The sequence below is a fragment of the Falco biarmicus genome, chromosome 2 (assembly GCF_023638135.1).
Source record: "Falco biarmicus isolate bFalBia1 chromosome 2, bFalBia1.pri, whole genome shotgun sequence".
Classification (NCBI taxonomy): domain Eukaryota; kingdom Metazoa; phylum Chordata; class Aves; order Falconiformes; family Falconidae; genus Falco; species Falco biarmicus.
Window position 1 is genome coordinate 107,800,122 of NC_079289.1, and position 21,207 is coordinate 107,821,328.

Below are 21,207 nucleotides of genomic sequence, written 5' to 3' on the forward strand. Positions count from 1 at the left end.
AAAAAAACATCCTCCAGGGAAATCACTTCTTAAAATACTGTTGGCAATATCCTTACACTTTACAGAGTGCAAATGTAAAAGAAATGGAAAGAGAAAGCCACTCATGTGGGGAAAATATGCTTTAGATAAAACTGAATACAGCAAAACTTTCATGCTTTCAAAGAAATCTCTGTACGTTACCTAACTACTGTGCCTTCTAAGTTTGTTCTCATCTCTAACATAAGAGGTGAATGACTAGCACCATTCTTTACACCAACATATTAAAATAAAATGTAACTTGGTGGAAGGACAGTTATCTCTCTTTAAATACCTTTGTGGTAAAAATATACAGTAAATACTTACTTCACCTCCTTGCCTATCTGTCTAGCTACATACCTATTTAAAGGCAGCGATGGAGTATCAGAGGGAGCTAAAAGATTATTGGCGTAACTAATAGTTCTGCTCCACTCAATTAATGCTATGAACATGCCTACAGGACATCTACCTGTCTTCTTAGTTCTGCTTTATTTTTAGAAAAAATATATTAGCAATCTTTGCTCATTTTAGTTTTGTTAAGCAAAATGTGCTTTGTAACCTAGAAAAGGCTTCCATCTGGGACTTTGCAGGGGTTGCTTTTTCATTTTGTTTTCAGAGTGAAGGGAAAGCCATCATGAGTGGAAGTGGTTGTATGACCAGCGACTTTGTCAGCTTCACCAGAGGAAAAAAAATAATGGGAAAATTGACTGGTTTGGACTGGATTTGTGGATATATGTAAAAATTTAGTTAAGGGATCAAAAATATTGTATGTTGTGAAAAGTGTGATGCCTATGGCTATATAGGACAGGCCCTACAGTGAGGTCTCTGAAAGGAAAGTGGTGGAGTGTCTAGCAGAAAAAGACCCATGTGTGCCAAAAGTGGTATATACTGTGACTTATACTTCTTGCATATCAATGAATGTGTGTTTAGTATGACACTGGTTTGTCCTGTGAGACAGACCAACCACCTACAATTCTTGCATAAACTCAGTCTCTGCAGCACCATAATTTCATATTTTACTCTGGAGAAAGACCTAAACCTTGCACAACTGGCAGAGAATTTACACATTTGCCAAAAATAAACAAATTTGTGTGAGATGTGTTTCAACAATATAAGATCCTAGATAACAGGATTAGCTACATACTGTACAGTACTTCACAGTTTCAAAATTGAGTACAGGGGATCATTTAATTAAAACCTATTCAACTGAAAATCCTATTTATCTGAAACAAATGTTTGTCCTATCTATAATATCAACAAACTATTCACATGAGCAACTAGCAATAAACAACAGAAAGATGCACAATGAATGTCAATTAACACAATTTGCTTTCAAATAAACTTGCAGTTTATGTATACAGCTTTAGTACTGTCCTGTGTATCCATTATAAAGGTCAATTAACCTCAATTGCAGCTAGTCAGCTTGTTCTAAAACAAAATCAGTGTAAGATTACTTTTTTTTTTTTTTTTTAATCAGCATCTCAGCAATTCAGTTGCCTGGTACTGAAGAGCTTTTAAATTGCTAAAAGTCTTTGCAAAAAGTTTTATGTTGGGAATTGTAAAAAAAAAAAAAAAAAAAAAAAGAAAAAGAAAAAAGAGAGTGAGATTGGCTGAAACTAGTGAGGTGTCACAGTGTAGCTGCATAAGGCTTTTAAAAATATTCATTATTCAGCATATAATCATGGATTCGGAACAACAAAGAGCTTTGGTATGTCTGTGCCTCAAAGGACGAAAATCTTCCTAAGTAAAGCTTTCGATGCATACACTAATCCAAGACTACACTAACAAATCTCTTGAAATGGAAATCCCTGCTGAAAATGGCCTGTGTGCTTTAAACACTACCAAAGATATTTTTTTCCCTCTCCCCTTTGGCTGCAGAATGTCAGCATTTATGGTAAAAGTCAATCAGGTGCTCACTTGTTCTGCTTAATCAGGAAGAAATGATACCACGTGAGCACTGGGAGCTCTCATCCGGAATTGCACAAGCATCACTAACTCAATGGACCATCAATGCTGTAGAAAGCAAAGACAAATGGTTAGAAGTCTGACATATTGGTCTGCGAAACATATGCACAACATTTTAAATGAGAATATTAATAATCACACTTTGGAAAATACAGGTGAATCACTGGACTTAGAGAAATGCTTGTTTTCTCAGATGTTAATAATGGCATTGCTAATTAAAAAGAAAAAACAAAACAAATCAAGATGAAAACCAATATGGGTTATCAATCACTTTGCAGGACACCATCCAGTGACCATTCCAGCCACTGACCATACCAGCTATTGAGTCAGGCTTATATCCAACCTGTCAACGTTTGGGAGGCTGTTTAACTCACTTCATAAAAAAGAACAGGAAAGGCAGTGGCTGACACCATGAATCACAATTCTGGCCCTATCAGATGCTTCTACAGTCTTTTTGAAGCTGATGATAGTTATAAAATGACTACAGTGCTGTATTCTCTCTTTAGAAAAGAAAACATACGAGACTGTGCAAAGACCTAGGGGGAAAAAAGATTGCTTTCTCAGAGTGTACAAACAAACCTGCATTCACAGAAGGTTAACAGGGGCTCTGTGCTTTCTGTGTCCTTCACAAACTTCGTCATTGCTGTAGGCAGACAGTGCTCAGTGCTACAGTGCAATTTCCTGGTACTACTGCTACTGAGGCTCATGGAATATATATATATATAAAAAAAAAAGCTAAAACTTGACAACATAATTATACTGGACATGGAACTGTAGGAAAATGCTTGGCCTTCTGGGTAAAATTTGCCTGTGTCCCTAAGACCTATGAAACATTTGCCTACTATTGCAGTCTGAGAACTACAGTCTCGTAACTACATTGGGGTATCCTGACTCACTGCTGCATGCTTTTCCAACCTAAATGATTCTATTATTCTATGATACTACCTCAGTGCCCAGGTCTTCCTAAAGGTGACCTTTACTTACCACTTCATTGCTATAGCACATATCAAACTCCATTACACTGTTTATAAAGTATTACATAAGTAAAAAGAGCAACTAGTATTCGTTAAAAAAGTACAAGTCACATACATGGCTGATAGGTATGTGTTTTCAAAATTCAGTTCAGCTACAAACATGAACATGGTTCATGACTACAGAAGAAGTGAAACATTTTCTTTTAATTTGTTCGCATTGCTAAAAGAAGCCTCCTAAAAACACGTCAGTGTCTGAATCTCAGCATTATGGTTTCAGCATGAGACAGAGTGAAAACAGATGCTTGGCTTGGCTAGCTAATGATGAATGGTTGATCTGTACAGACCAGGCTAGAAATCTTCTGCTAATCCCTAAATTTCATGTAAAAAGAGAAAATGTGCAGTTATTGATCAAGGATATACTGATATGCTACAGTTCCTTCAACTGAAAAAAAAAAAATTACAATGATTTCTCACTAGTTGAAAAACTTTGCAATGAAACAGTTCTGCAGCCCCATAAGAACTATTTGCTAGCAGAAAGCGTGCCTCATAAATCATGGGGTTTGGTCTGGTAACGTTATAAGAAATAGACCATCTGAGTCAGCCAGCCTGGAGTAAGGTAATACTTTCTAAAAGGCATCCTGAACATCATCAGGGTCTTGTGAAACAACATTTTGATTAGCTAAGTGAAAATGAATCACAAGTGTTGGCATACAGCTATGCTATCATTTTATTCAAAGAATGATCAATCGGTAGCAGAGTGATGAAACATTAAACAGAAAGATCAATTCAAGACATTATATTCTTACAAGACTCCTAGATCCTCTACTCAAGACTTGATAGTTTCCACAAGACTTATCAGACATGGATGATAATTACAAAGATATGGTAATTGAGGGCATTAAATCAAGTGTGCAAGCTAGATCTGCTGTCACAGCAAGAACTTCTTCATTGAGAACTGGCAGAGAAGGATTTTCTTCCCCCTCGACTGGCACAGCAGGATCCTCATCCAGCCACTGGCACAGTAACAGGTTCCACTTTAAATCTATTCTACCTACACCCTGTTGAAGTAATTCAGTTAATTGTGTGCATCAGTCTTTGGAGAAATCTTTCATACCGCTAGTTATGTCCTTGGATGAGTATGGTAGCAATCAAGCACTGCTGCCTGCTAGATCTGGAATCGCTGCTACAGAGCCAAGAGTCCACTTAAGCACCAAGGAACCAAGAAGCCCACAAGATCATCTAAGCTTTTAAACACTATAAATCACTCATGAAGGGATGTGCTGTAAGCATAAATGTTCACCACGGTGTAAAGCACTATGCAGGAGCAAAAACTAGCCAGAGTATGACTTGACAATTTAAAGAATTTGATACTAATGTTAGTTTATTAAATTTCTTTTTTTAGCTTTAGCAAAAAAGAAAGAAGAAAGGTTGAGCAAAACCAAAAGAATTGCAATGAAGGCCAGACAAAACATTCACCCAGACACCTGAGACACAGTTCTTCTACAGACTGTGCCAATATTGACTTCCACATAAAGTTCTATTTTTTTATAGAAAAGATTAACCTTCCACAATTTACTTACTCATGAAATATAAGGTGAACAGAGACACTGATGCAGATGATCCAGTATATTAAAAAATGCATTGAGCCAGGAAACATTCAAAGTTCTGTAATAAATTATCTTTTAAGGTCTGGGATAGTAGACGTAGTGGCTGTGCCAAGCCCTGTTAACTGGAATAGCTGGATTTAGAAGGAATCTGCTTTTAGGGTTGGTCTCTAAAAGATACAGGGGTTTCCTGTCCCACTCATCCTTTAAAGATTATTTTTTTAAAAAGGTTATAGATAGCCTATAGATATATCACATTGTTAGGAGCTGAGTAACAAAGTAGATACAGGCAACTGGAAGTATAAGTTTCAAAGGAACAAGGTAAAACAACAACTGTTTGAACCCTTCCTATCCTATCCTGTAGAAGTTACCCCCATCATTTATAAGGGTGGGGGAGGAAGAGGCTAAGTTGGCACGATTATGTTTTGATATAAACAGAAAATTTTAGTCTGTGGTGTTCTTCTTCCCCTATTGCTCTGAGACAGCAATTGGAGAAGTAACCAAACCAAAGCAGGGAAGAACTGAGTTTATATGCTGCTGATCTGAATAATAAAACCTTTTCTGCTTCTCTCTCTGGCCCAGGATACTAGAGAGATGAGTTCACACACACACACATGCACCCTTCTTTATTTTTAACTACTATTCCACTGAGTCAGAGAATTTGTGGTCATGCTGGGAGTCTGACAGAGCAGGAGCCTCTGAAGAAATTCCCCCAAACTTCCCACTGACTGGGGAGCTGAAAGGTCTGTAGCTGTTAGGTCCTAACTTAAGGTTTGATTGCATCCAATACCCATGCGGGGTAGTGATACTGCTCTCTGTGCAGTAATGCAGGTCTCTCTGCAGACAATTCTGTTCTGCTGTAATACAGCTATTCTTTCCCTTTTATGAAGAAACAAGGGTTGTGGGGGAAGGTTTTGTACAGATCAGTTCCAGTTAAGCCCCAGACAATTACAATAGCACTTATTTATTGGAGGAGGCAAATCTTCAAAAAGATAAAATTGCTAAACTCCAGAATCACAGAGCTTAGAGATGGGATGAGTCCCCTATAGGACTGTCCCTTAGTATTTAGGTTTGCAACTTGCCAGCATCTGCTGAGATGAATGGAAAAAAATTGATACAGAGTGGGACAGTCTTTAAAATGAATTATATTTTTCCTTTAAATATGAGTAATGTGCTAGCTGGTGAGAAGTGAAAGGGATGAACACAGGTGAAAAAAAAAATCTTTCCTTGGGTACAAGATCTGATATAGAGATACTTGCTAAGTAGGCTGTGGTAAAAACCCTCTAATGCTTTGGAGGGACCATTGTGGCCTAGCTTACCTGCTGTGATTGAGGCAGTACACGGTTAGTGTTGGGACAGCAAGAGAAAATCCTGGGAAAAAGATTTCCTCTGGCAGGTGTATTGACCCTGGCTAACAAGAAATGCCAAAGAGATGGCAGATTTGAGAACAGGTTTGCAGACCTTGCTCTAGTGTCTCTGCTTTCAGTCAGCTATGTGAATCCAGTGTCCCATACCTTTACAGAGCCAAGAGAGCAGACTATGCAGTCAGGTGGGTTTGGGTTTCACAGCTCTTTGCCCAATACGTGAAGCTTTTGTGATGGCCATGCAAGTCCATCAGTCAAGCATGGAGCTACCCAGACACCATGTCCTCACATGTTCAGGCACTCTTTACAAGCTGCAGTATTTTACTACCGTATGAAGTAATATGCCCAGCCAAAGCCGGCTTCTCCTACCCCTGCCAGAAGGTAAATTAGCAGTAGCAATTTTTGTAACTCCACTTTCTCTGTTGTTTTAAAGTCAGTTGGTAACTTACATGGCCACTTTCTTAGCAAGAAAAGTACTTGTGCTGTATTTGCCATACATGTTCTAAACTATCTGGCATTTAATCATTCTTTTTAATTTACCTGAGAAAGATAACTCCTCTGTGTCTAGTCTTTTCAGGAGGTGACTTACTTCCTGTGTAATTTTACTTCATGCAGTATGAAAAACAACTATGCTGTTCATCTCTTCCTGTCTTCTCATTTTTAGCTCTAAGGTATAGAGCTCGGTACTCTTGCACATTATGCCAGAGGTCTATTAAGCAGCATACTGGTGCACCGATCTGGAAAAACGTAGCAGTCAATGATGCTGGCTGCATTCAGCACAAGCCTCGTAAATTGTGGGCACATTCTCTGTCTGCATTGCTTAAGAGGTGCTGAGGTAAAAGAGAGAAGCTGTGCTACCTGCATGCATGATTGATTGCCAGCACCGAAATCTTCCCTCAGAGCGTGCTGCTGCTTTTTTGCCACCTTTGCTCCAAGGGTCATGTCAGCAGGGGAGGCAGAGATGAGGAAAAGAAAGAAGGGCACAGGGGATGCGCCCGGTTTATACCACTGTCCATCCATATTCATTGTGACTAAGGCCTTGGAGATGCTGCTGATGCTACATGTCAGAGCAGCTCCATGGCTGCCCCAGCCTGGCTGTGGGCTGGCAGCCAGGCCAGGAGTTAGGAAGCCATAACCAGTTTCCCGCTCCGCTTTAACAAACGTGGACTCAGCAAAGCTGAAGCTCTGGCCCAGTGCCTTTGCTGAAAATGGAGCCTGGGATGGAGTTGTATTTTTACTGCTTGCATTCTCCCTCAAAGTCTGAGACTGGAACATTTATGCAGAATTCATTTGCTGAGTTTTTAATTCTTCGCAGGCAAAACAGTGTGTCAGCAAGTATTGTCTTGCTCTCTGAAAGAAGCAATCATCTTCAGCAGCGCTTCCAGTCAGAGGGTCTCCAGGGCTGACTCCAAGCTTTGCAAAGTCACAGGGGATGTTTGAAAGAGAAGGGTCTGGATTCAGCTCCAAAGCCTGTCAGACATTTTAAGTACGTCACATGGCACCCCTTGGAAGGTGTCGCTGTCCCTGTATCATGGGTGTAAATTGTAAAGAGACGCAAGTTTTGCTAAAAGCTCCTACACAAGACAGAGGTGGCTGCTGTTATGGGTGACACCCTGCTGTGTTTCTCTACATTCTCCCTGGGTTCACACAGTTCTGAGGGTACCAGCACCTCAGCTCTCGCTGGTGCGAGCTGGCACAGGATTTGGAAATAACCTCTTAGCTGCTGTTTCGGAGCTTCGGAAACAGTGCCCACCCACCTCGGGCAGTGAGCTACCAGCTGCGGGGCCACGGGGCCCAAGCCATGGCTGTGCTGCCGGGCCACCCTGGCAAAGCCGCCTCACCCCGGCGCCTTCCGCTCCCAGCCCCCGAGCAAGCGTCAGGAATGGTATGGGGCACAAAACCAGAATAAACCCCCTTGCCTTGATAACCATTTCTGAAGTAAGATAAATATATCCTCCACTCACTGGTTGTGACCAAAAAAATGATACTTATTTTTGCTCTTCCTCCTTGGACCCTGGTATTTCTGTCACCAGTGTGTTGGTGGCAGCCACCCCCCTCCCCCAGACCCATCCCTCGCCCCCTGTGCAAGGGTCCCTGAGCAGGAGGCAAATGCCTCACGCTAAACAAGCAAGATCATCGCTGTGCTCTGCTTAGCATCGGCTAGGCCTCGCTCAGAGAGCGGCACGCATTTGGGGGCACCGTGTTTTAAAACAGACAGAGAAATTGGAGAGAGTTCAGATGAGAGCAACAAAAATGATTTAAGAGTTAGTAAATAAGACCTCTGAGAAAAGGTTACGAGAGCAGGGCCTGCTCGGTCTGGAGCAAAGAGGACTGAGGGGAAGCATTACTGTCTACAAATATGCAAAGGGCTGCTACAAAGGGGACGCAGGCCAATTAATCTCATTAGAGAACAAGGACAGAACAAGAAGTAATAGATTTAAGATGCAGCAAGGGGGAATTTAGATGTAATATTAGGCAAATGTTATAACTATTGGAAAAGTTAAGCAATGGAACAAGTTTACAGAGAAGTTTGCAGAATCACCCCTACTGAGAAATCTGTGGCTGGGATGAGAGGTTCGTCTGTCAGGGCCGGGCTGAGACTAACGAAACTCAGGATCCTTCTCCAGTGCACAGGAATGTTTCTGAGCCCCTCACGGGCAGATGACAAGGGCTCCTAATAAAGAGAAACCTATCAGTTCAGAGGAAAATGAGAGGTTTGTGAATACGCACCTGCATGTGTATGTATACGAACGCTACACAAAAGAAATGTTATTGGTAGCCACAACCCTTACTGTTATCCCACGTTCTGTCCCAAAACACCACACCTCCACATCAGTCTTTCTCCAGCACTACAGAAACCATGACTGGGACATCAGTATAACTATATGCATTCTTGGGTCCCAGTTCTGCATTCTTTTTACCACAGGGCACAGGGTGATGAACTCGTCAGGAAGCTCATGGACTTTGATTCACAACCAAAAGAACACATAATGTGGAAGGTACCATGGTACTGCCATGGATGCTACTGCAACAGTTTCATCATTTTCACCCCTATGCCTAGTTCAGATACAACAGCAGAACTAAACCCAGGTCCTTCCTACTCAGTGATTACCTAAACTTCAAGCCAGAAACCATCAAAGGCACAAGCAGGGAACCACAGATGGTAATGGAAGCACTGAGTCACTCCTAATACTACCTGCAGTGTTTGAACACTGTAGAGCCTGACAAATGCCACTTTCTTGCTATGAAAATAGAGTGCAGAGAAAAGCAGTATCCAAAACTCAAACATGCCCTTATATTTAGGTTATCATTACCACTTCTGTGAAGTCCTAAATGCTTTGAAAATCAACATAAGCAACGATTGGCCCTAAGTTTAATAGCTATCAATACATTTGGTGAACATTTTCTAAAACAGGAATTTCTCCTTTTGTCATTAAAAGAACATACAACCCAAACCAAAAAGACTCACACACTCAGACCGCTCTGAATTTTCAAAAGCTGTTTTGATAATTTTGAAAATTTTGGACTAAATAATACAATTAATTGCAGCAGGCAGTTTATGTACCATTTAGCCTAGAGCAAGGTTTTATGCTGAAGTTCTAAATTCATTTGAAACAGAAAAAAAATGGGGTTGAGCAATTATAAACAAAGTGTTAGTCCAACTGTGAAACACTGAAAAGGGTGACAGTATAGTCAAGTGCAAGCACAAACTACTTATTTGCTAATATACTGTAGTCATCCTGAGACACTTCTCTCCTTGCTATAGGTCAGTGCTCAGCAGAGGTTATCATCACTGACCAAGCTCTTTCTAACATTTTTTGAGGCTATCGTAAAGGCAAGCAAGAAGCATGTGTTGATAAAGAACTGATTTGAAATGTCAGCCTTATGGGAGAAGGTACCAGCAGAGCTAGCTGGCTTTTTTTTTTTTGTTTGTTTTGTTTTTTTTTTTACAAGAGGATTAAAACCCTCCTGGTCAGGAAGCAAACCCTGAGGAAAAAAAGCCGAAAGTCTGACAGGGCTGTGAACCTCATAGCCACAGCAATAATTTTGCAAATGACTAATAATAAGTAGTCGATAATCCAAAGGATGATCTCTGAAGTGAAGAGCACCAAATTACTTCTGGGAGAAAATCAATTATCTCCAATGCAGTTTTGTGGCTGCACAGCCTACAATATGCAAATGCACAGAAGTTACCATAGTCACAGAAACCTGAATATCAAACTTAAATGAAAAAAAAATCCAAGGAATTTCACAAGTGCCACTGAAAAAATATCCTCCACATGAATGGATGTATATCTGCTTTATTGACACAGCTACAATGTTGTTCTAATATTCTTCACCACAAAGGCTGACAGCCATCTAGAGATGTCAGCATCTATGAAAGAAATGCTGTGCTGTGGTGAAAGCAGAATGGGGTGACTGGGTCTGGGAGGCAGTACAGAAATCAAATTATCATCAAATACTGCGGGCAGATTTTTAACATCTTTTCTCTTGCTGGGTGGTGTCTTACTCTGTAACTGGGTCACTGAAATTAATGGAACTACTTGCAAGTAAAACAGTACTCAATGTGCCCTAGAGCACCAGAGTCTGACCCACAGTACATATTCAAATGTCACCTTGTATTTTAATGTATCTCAGACTTGAGGGTTTTTAAAAATTATTAATTTAGAAATAGATTCCTTATTGGGATCAAGCTCTTTTTTTTTTCACTAGAAGCACAAATGTCTTTAGAGAAGATGCCTGAACATTTGGCCACTTGTTACAAAAAATCCCATTTCCATGCGTGTGTAATCCGCGTTCCCTGGAGGTTTTGAGAGCAAGGAGCTTATTGTTGATGAAAAGGAAGAAGCACAGCCTAAGGGCTGCTTGGGAACTCCAGATGGACAGAGGCCTCCAAGAGGAGGGTGCGTTCCTCCAGCATCTGCTGGTAAGCCAGGAAAACGACTGTATGGGACAGACCTCATTTACATTGCAGTTAAGCGTTGGGTTTGGGCACTTTAGTTAAAATGCATTTATCCTTTGGATTTAAGGATAATAAAATACTATTATCCCTGTTGGGGCATAATTGGCAAAAGGACTGTATCAATTGTGCTGGGAACGAAGAGTTTCCCTAATTACAAGTACCGCCTTTACGACCACACGAGGGAAACCTCTGAAGAGGCTGGGAAGGAAATGAGACAAGAGAAGTTTCTTCCAGAACAGCTTATTTAGGAGCAAGGATTTTTCTGAGACTCAGTGTATCACTGGTATTTTCTAAAAATGGGAACAGAATGGTGTCACTTCTGAGATGCTGAAAAGAGCTGAAAGTACTTGGACTCCAGCCATGGAGAGAGAGCAAGTTAACTGAGGGACATGGATAAGGACCTCCCAGCCTTATTACATGATCTGAGAAAAGGGACAGGCACTCGTCTCAGGTTTAAAAAAAAAAACAAAACAACAACAACAAAAAAACATTGAAGCATTGAGAGGTCTTTGTGCCCTACAGGTGAATTTCCCCAGTTCTGGACAATAAATTTTAGATGTAACAGAAAGGATGGAAAAAGTATTTGTGAATCACCTTAGTACTTACAGCTGTAAGAGATGGACTAAGGTTAAGACTCCGCTTGGAAGAGGAAGGCTCACCTAATGCCATTTCACTGTTTCTCAAGCTTATTCTGTGATCCCTTTTATACCTGCCGATAACGGGCTCTCCAGAGATACTCACTGCCAGTGAATATGTGGGGCTGAATAACAGAGTTCAGAGACAACTTAATTTAGTGTCCCAAGTTGCTGGGATATTTAAGCTGGAGTTATTTAAACATATTTTTTTTTTTTTAAAAAAAGTAATTCCTACAAACTTGAATATAGACCTTATTATTACCTGTAGTACTTCACTGAAAGTATAGTGAGTTGTAGGAAGCTGCAAACTTGTCCAGTCCACTTGAGTATATGTACTCCCCAGGCATCATGCCGTGAAACCAAAGATTGCCTCCAAGGATGGCTTAGGTCAGCCCATGAAGCTCTGGGCTTTCAGACACCCTTCCTGCTGGGGTGGTATTGCTGAGTTAATTTTCAGACCTGACTTAAACTGACACTGCACCAGCACAAGCATGAGCACTAAACTCCCACTGAGGGAACTCTTCTTTTTTCACTAGGTATAAAGTACAGCTGAGTGGCCCCCAAAATACATATTTATGGCAAAAACAGTCAGTTGTGGCTGAGACAGCTGGGTGAGAACTGCCGTGCAAGTAATGCCTCAGCTGCGCTCTTCACTCTTTTGGGGCAGCACTGAGTTACGCACACTGGCTTGCTATATAGTATATGTTGTGTTCTAATTTCAAGGATATGCATACAGAAATAAATACGAACAGCAAGATGAGAGACTACACACCATACTCCATGCCGCTGGGCATTCCTTTGTTTAGGCTCATTAGTAACAATAATTACCATACTAGAGAAATACATTGGTCTGCCTAACATAGCAAGCAAAAAGAGCTGTCTCAGAAGGAGGCACTATCAAATATTTACATATATTAATTCTCTGAAGGCACTTATGGCATACACAGGCCTTAGAAAAGTTTTGTCCTAACACCTATTTTGTGCAAGTTGGCCAAAACTCTGTGACTTGAAAATCATTATCCTTCCCATCAGCTTCTGTTCTTACTCTTATTGTCAACTCAACAGTCTAGTCTGAGGCAACCACGTTTAGCCTTTTATAAGACAGATCTCATCAAGAATTCAGTTCACTAAATCTTGAGAAGTTTTTTTTTAGTAGCAAAAGGAGTATGTATATATATTTAAAGATAACATGGGAGTTCGTTTCCTTAGTAACAGGATCTTTCAGCCATTGTGTTTAGTATTTACTCAGCATTGGAAATGTACACTGTATTGAGAAGAAACGTGGTATTTTTATTAGTCTACCCCTACATATATATGCTCAGCAGCAGCAAATGCATGCTGTGTAGTTTGACTTTCCATTTCTGAGTTATATGAAACCTCTGAGAAGAGAGCATACAGAAATGAAACCAGGGCACCTGGTGCAATGTATTTTTGTTACAAGTATTTTGAGAGAAAAAAAACTGTTGTGAGAATTCAAAGCACTGCACTACAGATATTCCTTGTTTCACAACTGTACCTCCAGCAGCAGAAGAGGGTAAAATAATTTCTATTCCATGATCTATATTCTGATGAAAAAAATCTACAGAAAGTAGTTATGAAAGAGGATATTTCTACAGTGCCACTTTCCACAACTGTATTAATGTGCAGTACAAATTTAACAAGCACTGTTAGATGTTGGTTTATCTGACAATGGGGGGGGGGGGGGGGGTTGGGCAAAAGGAGTGAGGGAGGAGTGAGGGAATGTACACTTAAAGGGCTATTTCAAAGCTTGCTTCAGTCTGGGAGAGAAGCAAGGCATCAGTTACAACTGCATCAATTAAAATGCAGGAGAAATTAAGTAGAATAGATCCATTTAATTTTGGGCCCAGCCAGGATGCCAAAAGGTTTATACCTCTTCTTCTTCAAACATGCCATGGGATTTTTCATCCTCCCAGCAAGACAACAGAGTTGCCTTCAGATGCTAAGCAAAACCCTACCACCTCCAGCTGCCTGGTGCTTCCTGCAATCGAGCGGGGACGGGGCTGGGCTGACTGGGGACAGAGTGCCACCTGCCGCAGCACTGAGCTCTGTCCTTCCCTCTGGTGCTGCACAGAGCCTGCCATCAGGTTACTCCGAAATCACAGGCAAAACTCCCCTTGGCATTGAAGGATTTTCTTTCAAGCCCTAAGGACTGAATCAGCCCCTTGCCACTTGGCTGGCGAGAGACATGGGGATCGCAGCATGTCGCTGGTGGTGCAACAGCGTGTCACTTGGGACCTTAGCGACCCAAACACACAGGGCTGGTCCTGGAGAAGACAGTTGTACAAATTAGCCCAGCAGTCTGTTTCTTGTAATAGTCTGTGCGTTACCTCTCGCTCCTAGGGTAAACTGACTATTGCGCCAACAAGAAATCCACTCCTGGGCTGCTCTCTCATTATAATTTCAGATAGTGTAAAACACTTCTGCATTATATCAATTTAATATCTGACATGGCCTCTGTCACAGTATTATATCATACCCTTACAGGATGATGGACTCCAGTCTAATACAGCTTTTCCTTCTCTAACTGCTGCAATCCTCTATCCATTTTGCCATTCAGATGGAACACAGCCTGCTCAGAGAGAAAAGCAGAATGTTATAGTCACATAGAATAACTTAAATGTAATGGTAGACGGAACATTTATTCCATATTAAAAAAAAATAAAAGAGCTGGAAAATGGACTTGGAAAGGTACAACAGTGGTGAAAGCAGGTTGAACCAAACAGTTTGGCTCACTAATGCACTATACAACAAATGCAGCCTTTTTCTTTCATCGCGAACAGTTTTCTCCCTGATACTTTCTCAATTTTGTTTAGCTCAAAATATTGCTGTGTAGATGGGTTTGTTACTGCCGAAAATAAGCCAGGAAGACGATGTTACTGGATGGCATTGTCAGACTGTGCACTCTTCACATACGGTCAGGCACATGATTCACCCTGCTTTGTGTGTAGGGCTCTCTCAATGCTCCACGAGCTGGAAAAGCCAGCGGTGCCAAACAGCACGGGAGCAAGGGAGGTTGCAAAGCACCCAGCTGGATGGAGATCAGCAGCAGCAGGCGAAGAGAGGTGGACCAGTTTCCCAGCAGCAATAATTTCCTCCAAGTCAATTAAAATGTCTGTGTTTAAAAAGTGCCTTTTTTTTTCTGCCAATCTTCAGTATAGGATAGAGAAAGCTTTGTGTTTACATAAAGGGGAGGAAAAACAGATAGATAATACACATTGTTTTAAATTGGCATAGAGATAGTAAGTTGATTTTCCTGTCAGGCCCTCCATGAATTATCTCATTAAGATTAACGTAGGCTGAAAACTAAACCACATTTTTCTTAGGGCTGCCTTTTACAGGAAGAGCTTTGCTCCTGTTTATCATACATTTCAGCTAAAATCTATCAATCTGCACTAAAAAAATTAAAGAGTTCTTCTGAGAACCGGGGAAAGGTTTTAGCTAGTAAAGCTTTTTGTCTAATGAACTTTCCAGAAAAAATAAATAGGCTTTGCTTGACCCGGTCAGATTTTAGGGCCACACAATTCAAAACTAAAATATATAATACAGCATTCTTACCCACACACAGAAATCAGAATGAAGACATGGAATTACAATGAATTAGTAGCCCTCAGTGACTGCAGGTAACAGTCAACTCAATGTTAGTTTATAAGAGATCTACTGTAAAAAAATCAAATTACCAAAGAGGCTTAACTATTTGGCTCCCAATCATATCACATACCCTTTGGAACTATCCAGACATGCCATATTTTCCCTATATTGAGCCAGAATGTGTAATTCAACTTCAAAATCTGCATATTACTAACTTTATCCATACACAGCATGATATACAACTGTTCTTTTGGTTTACATGAATGTAATAGCAACAAGGATGCAGACACAGATCTTTCACTTTGGATTATTTATTACCACGGAAATTGTAAAACCTTTCTTTACCATTTATTTTTGTTTATATTGCTGGTATGCGTATTGCAGGTATTGTAGATGTGTAGCAGTTGCCTAATTGTATCGGTTTTCAGTAGCACATCGTTATATATCTGCATCTATCCTAAGCTCTTCTGTCATGCCTAACTGCTTCTCAAAATTAAAGCATGGAAGATGGTTACTGTAGCGTACAGCAGCCAGAGAAGAACAGGTAGCATGTTGTGTTGCTCCTCGGATCCTTTTCAGCAAAGTGAGGGTGAAGTGTTGATGTTGCATGATATGAACTGAATCTATGTCTCCTTGTGAGAGGACAGCTATTGTGTGAGTAAACAGGTAAAGGGGGAAAAAAAGGAATAAGTTTGTTGTTCCTGCAGCTGAAGCTGTCAAAGTCCTTAGGAAAGGGAAAATCTGAAAGAATTGACAACTGTCAGCTCTGCTCACTTTGGGATGACTGACAGCAAGAAAAGAGCTATTATACTGAGATGGGAAACATTTGGGGCTTCTCCAGAACGTATGAAGAGATACATTCTCTGTCCCAACAGTTCATCAGAAATTAATACACTTCTATTACATCTTTCTGAGGTTGCAAAATCCCTCCCTCACACTGCTGTTTAATTGGAATTATTGGTACTGGGGGAACACCTCAGCATGCTGGCAGCCCCAGCCCTTGTTGTGCTATGTGCTAAGAACAGGAAAAACCCAAAAGCAGTCCTGCCCAGTGAGATTGTTTGCACATAGTCAGAAATGTTTCTTAGAAGCATAACATAAACATACAGTTGCATTTTATCAGTATTTTATATTCGGTAAAAATATTCTGAAGCTTAAGGGCTCAGTGCCCACAGATATGCTGGCACACAGATTTCACAAATCTTGTAAAGTCTGTTACTGTGCTGGTGTGTGCATATGCAATAGCCAATTTTTCAAATAGGCAAAAGCATGCACTTGCATATCTGAGCAGCAGGACTGAGCCAAAAGCATGGCAATGAATTATTGGCTGCAAGAAGGTATTGATGCAGTCCAGCAGACCTACACACAGCACAATCATTCAAGAACCAGAGAGGAAGCTGGCACTTATTGTGATTGCACAGACTCATTTCTGCTTCCGTGGATGGATCATTTTCCATAGCAGTGCACACTTCTTCAGGAACAGCTCTAACTTTACAGTATCTGCTTCCAACAAACTTCTCTCCAGGCTAAACAGACACTTGCTACTCGCATGACAGTGCATGGGGGAGTGATGCTGAGAAAAGAAGACACGCTGTGGCTAACATCTTTGCTTGTCTTGTAAGCGTAATCTGACTAATGTCGGAATGATTCCATCAACATTGTCAGAAATAGGTTTAAGAGCCCTCCAGGTACGTTGCAATCCTTGGCACAGGCAGACTAATGTGAAGTGGATGCCAACTGACCAGAGGTTCTGAGAAGGTACGAAGCAACACTAAGGACCTTGACTTAGGCTGATGACACTGAGTTTTCTTCTGTGTTCTCAACATTTATTTCCCTATTTCAGATGAACTAGAGAATGGAAGAGGCATTGTGGGATACTGGTTTCATGTATTGCACTCAGAAATAAAACCAAAGTAAGTTTCTGTAATACTGGATGAGCTTGTTCACATATTAGTTGTGTTTGAACTAAATCTCTGTGAATCTTTACACAATAATAACCCTGGTTTCTGCAGGACAGATATGTATTACAAAGATCATTAGGAATTGCCACTACCACTTTGCTCAAACAGCAATTATAAATGAGGACATTTGTTTCCCATCAAATCTTTGCTGACCCGTTTTAATACAGATTCCTTTCCTTAAAAGAATGGAAGAAGGCTGATGTTGTCGTGAGCTCCCTGGAATGGTGTTTGAGACATCTTGCTTCAGACTGTGTTTGCCCTCCAAGCTTGTTGTATATTGACTTGCTGAGTCCCTGAATTTCTGTGTTGCCCTGCTTCAAACTATGCAAAGAGGAATGCATGCTCTTACCTATTATTTCTCCTGTATACTTGGATTAGAAGTACTTTGGGCCAGGGGCTAGCTCTTCTATGAACACAGCTCCTGGAGTAACATAACACTACCTGCCAGTGATAATGGAAACAGATCTGTGTCAGTGGAAAGATTCACTGTAAAGGCCCAAACGTTCTTATCCAATGTACAAACCTGCTGAAGTACTGTAGGTGACACCTTCAGGAAAAAATCAAGTGTAAAATAAATACTCTGATACTTTAGCCTCTGTACCCACAAAAAAAAAAAAAAAAAGCAGGACTTTTCTCTAACCACACATACTGCCAAACCTCTTCTCCTTTACCTGGGGAGCTCGCTGTTAAAGCAGCTATATTTGAGTGCATTCCTCTGTTTATCCTTTTGTTGTCATTTGTAATAGACAAAACTGACAAGCCTGACTGACATCTGTATGGATTTCATATACATAGCAACAACATGAATGAGAAAATGGCCTCCTGGGAGACTGCTGGGACTCTTGTTCATTATCATTATCACTGTCATGATTCATGTAGATGGTAAGACTCCCAGCTGTATTATCCTCTTTGTGCACTAGGATGCACTTTGCAGCATCTTGTCACCAAACAGTTGTACCAATAATCAGTTTTCCTGTCACCCTCGGAGTTACTGCGGTGTTGTTCTCCCTGATTCCGCATAGGACACCGAGCTGAGCAGAAGGTAGATGATGTGCTCCAAACATCTGCACAAATTCAAGCCAGGACATGATTCAGCCCCACTAACCCAGGCTGCTGTGTCTGGGGAGAATTCAGCTAATCTTACAGCTGCCGTTCAGCCGTTGGCCTTGCAACACCTACCCAAAGTGGCACTATGGTGAAGCAGGAAAAGAAACCAGACCCGTGTCAAAACTGCTTTGTCTCTTCAATTAAAGGTGGCTGCCTTTTTTTTTTTTTTTCTGCCCCACACCACAGCAAACTGTACCAGTGTGCAGACCAACTGAAATTCAAGTAGAGAAGGGGAAGAGAGACCTGTGAAAATCTCATTTCTCTTCCAGACTGTTTTTCCTGGACATCTACGGGGTTACGTTCACTGCAACTGTATTCATGAAAGGGGAAATAGTAATTTCATTGTTAACCTCAAAATGATTTCATGAGGGTTCAGTGAAATGGGTATGTTAAGGCAATTAAAATGTAATGAAAAATGAGGCACCGTTTTCATGACTTACGCCTTTACAAGAATTTGGATAACGATTGCAAAAGGTTAACACACTTTGTATGAATCTGCAGGTATCTGTCAAAGACCAAAAGCAGTGTGAGGATGCAGCGCTGCATGGCAGGGACATCTGCTGGAAGCTTCTCACAGTTGTCTCAGGCTTCGTGGCTCAGCTCTCTGGGGCTACCAAACCCTGGAGCAGCCCGAGCCGCTCCCACTGCCTCCAGCTGGGGAACGGGTTTCTGGCTAACGAAGAATTCATCGTGCACCTGTCTGGCAATGGTCAGTCAGTCACTCAACAGGAGCCAGAAATCTTTAAGCTATATGCTGGAATTTAAATGGAAACTTTTGCATCTAAACTGAAGGTTATACTTCTCTTGCAATTGCCTGATATTGAACTGGCTGTCAGAGAAGACTGGGCACTAGTGAAATCTTTCCCAACTGTATACAGCAGGAGAAGATCAATGTTTTAATCAGGGAAAGGAAATATCAGTGAAGTTCTCTGTACATTTGACAATGCGGTTGCACTAAGGCTAAGAATCACAGAATGGTTTGGGTTGGAAGGGACCTTAAAGATGATCTCGTTCCAGCCTACCTGCCGTGAACCTACTTTCACCTAAGTTAAAACTGAAAATGAGGTTTCAGATTTTAGCATCTAAATAAATTGCCTCCTTTCTCATAGAGACATTGAATACATTCTCCACCTAAGAAGTGGATCCAAATCCCTCTCCCCTTTCCTCCTTCACAATAGGAAAACACAGTTTGATCACACTGGGATGCTGGGATCACACTGTGCTTTGACCATATCCCAGCACCCTCTGTTAGTTTTAGACATCGGCTTGAAAACGACTGAGATGGTGCAGAAAGCACTCACTCAGCAAACCCTAGAAAGATGAGGCCCTGTTTTGTATGATGGCAGAAAAGAGGGTGTTTTGCAAGTTCCCTTTTCTCTAAGTGCGAGGATGCAGCTGATGCAAAGCATTCTACAAATGAAAATGAGCTGTATTTGATTCCACGCATACTGAATGCTTGAACTGTGTTTAGCACATCACAGGTCTACGTTTTGAGCGATACTCCCCAGTGTAGCAGGTTTTTTCCTGCAGACACCAGTTCACATCTGATGGGAGACTGTTTTAGAACCAGCCTCTGCTCTTACATTGTAAGAACAAGTCTCTCCCTCAAGCTACTTGCAGACAAAACCATGTTTACCTCAACCTATCAAAGCACCAGGGGAAAACAACAGCCCCTTGAAGGAAATTAATCCCCTAAACTGTTTTGAAATGTTATAAACAGCTTACTACCAGAGTGAATAGATGAATGAATAAGGACAAACAAGCATGTGGCCCAGACCCTTGCAGGGAGTTAGCTGCATGCCCACCTTCCACTCAGTTCTGCAGTGGGTGAGAGTTGAGGTCCTGGTGGGTGGTGGCCAAGGGCCGGCTGATGCTGCACAGCCAACACAGACCCAGCAGCCAAACCAGCAGATAGGAATATATCTGTTCAGCCCTAATAGCCCACGTCACCACAGCACCTCGCTTACCCTCATGCAGCTACAGCCAGTGAAGCTTTACCGCAATGAAGGGCTTTTTCGAAGGGGTTGTTATGGGTCTGAACTTGCACTGCCCACCCTCAGGCGAGGATGCTCAACGTGGCAGTACGTGCCTTGCCTGCTGTTACAGGAAGTGGCTAAAGCATGTTGTTTCAGGGAAAAAAAAAAAACAAACCAGCCTTTCAGTGTCTGCCCCTAACTACATTTATGTATTCCCCACATGGCAGCCTGTGGGGCAGGGGCGACGCACGGTTTTCCCTTCTCAGCCAAATAAGCCTCTCCCCTCTATTGACCAATATATTTAATTATTCTGTGCAAAATCAAGCTATTTTCTCCAGAAACACTGAATGTTACCTTGTGCTCCTGAACAACCTGCCCCTGGGTATAGCACCCCAAAAAACCAAAGGCATGCTCACTAGGATTAGTTCTGCCAGTTTTGCAGATGCAAGATGAGTCTGGCATCTCTGTGCAGAGTCCAGGAGTATCCATGAGCAGGTCCTGATAGGTCATGGAGAAGATGTGGGGAAAAAACTGGGCGCTTCTGGACTTCACCTGAGCATGGGTGCTGAAGATCACGTTCCCTTCAAAAGACTACAGAGTACGCATGGTGGATCCGATCTTCAAACTTCATCAAAGCCAAAAAGAGCTACAGGGAGAAAGATGCTTCTGAAGAAGTTTCTGGTATTATATACCTTTGCTGCAGGGCAGAAAGCATGCTGAGATGCTCTCCTTGATTTGACTCCCAGGCAGGTGGCCTGTGCTGTGTAATTCTGCGGGGAACAGCCAGGCCTCCGGGGAGTAAGAGTCAGGTGGGGAGACCAGGCCTTGAGTGATACATTGAATTCATTAAGCACCTTTGCTTTGAAGAGATAGAATGGAAGCTATACAGGAAAGGGCATTTTAATTCTGTCCTTCAGCAGATCACCAAGTGATCCCACTATCTTTCCAAGTTTTAACCTCAAGGACAAAAAACAGAGCTTGGCCTAACCTTTAGAAAAAGGAAATGAGGGTTTGATTCAGTATTTTTTAAAAAA

The 21,207-nt window shown here is 41.5% G+C and overlaps 1 long non-coding RNA gene across 1 annotated transcript; it reads right to left on the bottom strand.

Annotated features, from left to right (window-relative positions):
* Window positions 1-1,932: 1,932 nt before the first annotated feature.
* On the bottom strand, window positions 1,933-12,552 carry LOC130144813 (uncharacterized). Its single transcript, XR_008820255.1, has 3 exons — window positions 11,783-12,552; window positions 8,471-8,596; window positions 1,933-2,028 (listed from the first exon to the last, which is right to left on the bottom strand). It is a non-coding gene; the product is annotated as an uncharacterized LOC130144813 (long non-coding RNA).
* Between the last annotated feature and the right edge of the window lie 8,655 nt (window positions 12,553-21,207).